Raw genomic sequence first — 5116 nt, 5'->3', positions numbered from 1 at the left:
TTCTTCTGAAAGTTTAATATAAGTGACAATGATTCAGCTAAAATATTGCTAAAAAGATTTAGAGATAAAAATATATACTCAATCAATCTACCTAAAACATTACCAAAGTGTTTTTTACCACGTCAAGAAGATATATGGTTGTGGCATAGGAGATTAGCTCACACCCATATTAGGAATTTACTAAAATTAAACAAAAATGGATTAGTTAAGGGTCCACCATAATTAGGAAATCTTGAAAATAAGTTTTGTAATTTTTGTCAACAAGGAAAATAAATTAAATCAACTCATAAATTAACTAATCAAAATAGAACTAATAAAATACTTAAACTCTTACATTTAGATTTATTTGACTCTCATGGTATAAAATCATTAAATGGAAGCATTTACTGCTTAGTAATTATTGATAATTATTTGAAATACACTTGGGTTAAATTCTTATCTAAGAAAATTGAAACTTTTGAGACATTTAGAAATTTCTGCAAACAAATAGAAAATGAAAAAGAAATTGAAATTAAAATTAATAAAATTAGAAGTGATAATAGAGGAGAATTCAAAAATCAATATTTTACTAATTTTTGCTAAGAAAATGGTTATCACCATGAATTTTCATGCCCAAAAACTCCACAATAAAATAGCCTAGTAGAATGCAAAAATAGAACTTTACAGGAAGCTACAAGAACAATATTAAATGAATATAATTTCCCTAAATATTTTTGGGTTGAAGCTATTAATACATCTTGTTATGTCCAAAATAGAATTATAATTAACAAAAGTCAAAATAAAACATCTTATGAAATTTATTTTAATAAAATTCCTAACATAAAATATTTTAAAGTATTTGGATGTAATGTGCATATTTTAAACCTTAAAGATTATTTAGGGAAATTCACTTCAAGGACTCAACAAGGAATTTTTTTTGGTTATTCATCTACAAGTAGAGCCTATAGGGTTTATAACAAGACCACTTTGAAAATTGAAGAAACCATCAATGTAACTTTTGATGAAAATAATATCATTAGTCAACTAGGTTCAACCAATCAAGAGGAAGAGGAACAATTAACACAAACCAAACAACCTAAAAATTCTAATCCATGAATTTTAAAATCAAACCCTAATCATCCGATTGACCAAATCATAGGTAATCCTAAATTAAGGGTTCAAACAAGATCCTCCTTTAGAAACTTAAGTCAAATAGCACTAATATCCAAAATTGAACCTAAAACCATTTGTAAAATAATGAAATAAAATAATAATAATAATAATAATAAAGTTTAATGAATGAATAATCTTAATGCAATTATCCATAATTTTTAGAAATTTTCAGAGAATTTTTCGGAGCTTGTATGATTGGTTTGAAGGGATGAATCGGAGGGTTCAGTTAAAACCTGTTTGGACTGCCCCATTTAAATGAGGAAATGTTAGATTTATTTATTTTCTTTTTCCTTATTCCTTTTTCTTTCCCCCAACCCATCGCCGATCCCAAACTATTCTCTCCCCCCGACCCGACCTCCTTCTCCCCCCTTCCTCTTGTTAGTTAGAGCCCTAGAGCCAATCATTTGATGATTGTATTATGGACTTGTTGTATCATATTCTTATATAAATAAAGGCATTTATTTTTTGGTTATTATACTTACTTGTATAAGTGTCAAATAAACTAAGTACAATAGCGTCCTTGAGTAGAAGGTTCTTACCTATATCAATCGATTGGTTGAATCGATAGTGAGATAATATAGGGAACACTACTCTTAATCATTCCTAGTCGAGTATTAACATTCAGGGACAATGTTAATGCAATAAGACTAGCATGTATGTCAACTCGATGACTTGATCTCACAAGTCATGGATATAGAGATATCAAGTTGACACATGGGTATGCATTGGAGAATGTATACTGAATGACCCGCCATGAGAAAGTATCATGGATCGTTATATGAGTGTCATATACTTTCTCATGTGACAATTAGTATGACTACTAGTCCTTAGACCTGAAGTCACCATGGTTCCCTACATAAGGAGTTATGTACTTTGGTTTCGTCAAACGTCACCCGTAACTGGGTGGACTATAAAGGCGATTACTGGGTATGTAAAAAATTATGTGGAGGGATGTGAGTGATGTAGATGGGATCTATCCCTCCTATATGACGGGAGTGACATCGATATTCTTGATAGAGTGAGACCACGAAGTGCATGACCATGCCCAAATGAGTCAATATGAGATATTGAGCTCATTTGATTTAGTGAGTCTACTTGGAGTTCAAGATTTAGATTGATTAGAGGATGACACGGTCTATGCCTCACATTGTTCAATCTAGATGTCTAGGATAGAAGGACAATGTCATATTTTGTAAGGAGTCACAATTAGTAGTCACAAGGTGATGTTGGATCTCAACATTCTTATAACTTGGGTAGTAATGATGTGTTGCTAGATACCGCTCATTACTTATGCTTCTAAATGATTTAGGAGCATTGCCAACGTTATAAGAACCTATAGGGTCACACACAAAGGACAATTAGATGGAGATTAAGTTCATATGATGAACCAAGAGGATTAGATTCATGTGATGAATCAAATTGGATTAAGAGTAATCCTAATTGGACTAATTGAGTTGGACTCAAGTTGATTCATGTGTTCAATGAGTCTAATTTAGATTATGACTCATTGAATCAATTTAATTAAATGAATTAGATTCATTATATTAAGTTGGTTTGAATCAAATGGTTAGATTAGATCAAGCATGAGAGAGATTTGGTCAAGTTTGACTTGACTATATGCCACCTCATTTGTGAGTTGGCATTAGGAGGACCAATGATGATTTGCCACATCATCAAGGCTACCACATGTGTGTGCCACTTCATGGAGGTTACAAATCTCCTCTTTAATGGCCACATTAAATGGGAATGGAGGTTACAACTCCAAATGTGGTCGGCCACTTTTGAATTGCAAGTGAATGCAATTCAAGGCATTCATTCTCATTCAACTCATCTTCCTCCTTGCTCTCATTCTCTTCTCCCTCTCCTCCTCCTTGGCCGAACACTTCATAGGTGCTAGCACACCTTTTTGTTTGGCCTCTCCACCTAGTTTGTTCGTGTGGATACTTCTAGAGGATCGTACGTTTGACGATCTCGAGATTCGGCGAACTGTTGGACGAGCGAGATTGTGAAGGGCATCGCATTGAGGGTAACTTCCTTCTCTAGTGTAGATCTAGGCTTTAGTAAACTCGTACTTGAATTTTTATTTTATTTTTACTTCGCACGGATCCGGTGACAGGGGTTTCAGGGTTTCCGCGATGCGAAAAAGCGATTTTCGCGGCCCGAAAAACCCAACAGTGGTATCAGAGCCACGTGCGAAGTCTTGTATGAGTTTATTTTTTATTTTTTTGAAAAATAGTAGTTCTGTAATATTCTGTAAATTTCCTATTTTTAAAGTTTATATGGGTATTTTTCTCGTAGAAGCGAAGCACAAGTGTTTCGACACTTGTAGGCTTCGACTACCGAGAAGATTTTTCCGAAACGGCAAGGTTTCGCTCCAAATCTTTTTGGGACAGCAAGCTAAGGCGCTGTAGGATCGCTAAGGAACACTCGTGATGGTTAGATCGCAGGTAGGGGTGCTGCCCCTGGCCCCGCAATGGGATTCGTTCTGCGATTGCACCCGAAAACCCGCTAAATGGAACCGCCGGGAATTTTACTCATAAAAATTGTAAAAATTGTAGTAAAAATTAGAAAAAATTATAGAAAATACATAATTTAGAATTATGGATCTTTTAGTGATAGTCATGGCCCAAAAAGACTCAATTTGATTGGAAATGTGATGTAATTCATAATACGGCATGTGTGCCATCATATGATGTGCGTGTTGTATATTTGATTCGCGACCTGCGCGTTGTGCCTTTCTCTATTTTTATATTCTTGTTGTAAATTAGTTTAGACTCGAATGTAACTCGAGTTTCAAAAATTGTAATATACAAAATTGGAGCAGTGGAATGTCCACTCGAGACGGAGTTACGAGGAGGACACGAGCAACACAAGGTGGTCAAAGGGAGGAGCTTGAGAAGCTGTTGACCTTAGGTTGACCATCCGATCTTCTCATTGGCTTGAGAAGATCGTAGTAGGGTCATAACTAATCACAAATAATTTAATTAATTGCTTGAGTGTATGTGATGCATAATTAGTAATTAATTAGTGCCTAACAATTAGATTAGATCTAAATCATGTACAAGATGCACCCTCTCGATTAGATTAGATCTCAATCACGTCAACTCAAATGCCTACCGTGACATGATACCTATCACTACCTCAATCACATGTGTTGTTGAATATGCCAAAGCAGAGCAACACATATTATCTTGGTACGGTACGGAAGGACAATCTTGGTCCCGCCTATCAACGCATGGGTGAGTACAACTCAATTAGATTGAGTAACTAGTTAACTCAATTGGATCGAGTTTAACTATAGGCATTTTCCAATGGTTGGTAGATAGGTCAAAATCACATTTATATTAATTTTTGGGCGTATTAGCCAAAGCTAACTCAAGTCTTAATATACATGCGGATCTTGTCCTATAAACAAGAGTTGCATAGAGATGTAATTGGTAATTAGTTACCTACTGATCATACTAAGTCTTAGGCGATTTAGCCAAAGCTAACTCAAGGCATAGTATTATGTGGATCTTGTCCCACATGAATTATAGAATTCAGTGGGAGCATCATTTAAAGGTCTAATTAAATTATTAAAAATAATATGATATTTATTTTCTGCATTTTTCTGTTGTAGATAACCATGACGTCAAACACGAACACCTTCTCTCTGCGTTCTGTCCTTGAGAAGGACAAGCTCAACGGAGCAAATTTCCTGGATTGCTACAGGAATCTGAGAATAGTTCTCACCCAAGAATGTAAACTGTACGTTCTGGAGCAGCCCATTCCGGAGGCTCCTCCTGCCAATGCCACGCGAGCAGACAAAGATGCTTACAAGAAGCATCAATATGACGCATTAGATGTGTCCTGTCTAATGCTCGGGACCATGAACTCTGAGCTTAAGAAGCAACACGAGTTGATGGGCTCTTACGATATGGTTGAACATCTTCGTCAACTATATCAAGGATAAGAGCGACACGAG

Source organism: Zingiber officinale, chromosome 3A (genome assembly GCF_018446385.1).
Source record: "Zingiber officinale cultivar Zhangliang chromosome 3A, Zo_v1.1, whole genome shotgun sequence".
Lineage (NCBI taxonomy): Eukaryota > Viridiplantae > Streptophyta > Magnoliopsida > Zingiberales > Zingiberaceae > Zingiber > Zingiber officinale.
This window is presented reverse-complemented; position numbering follows the sequence as displayed.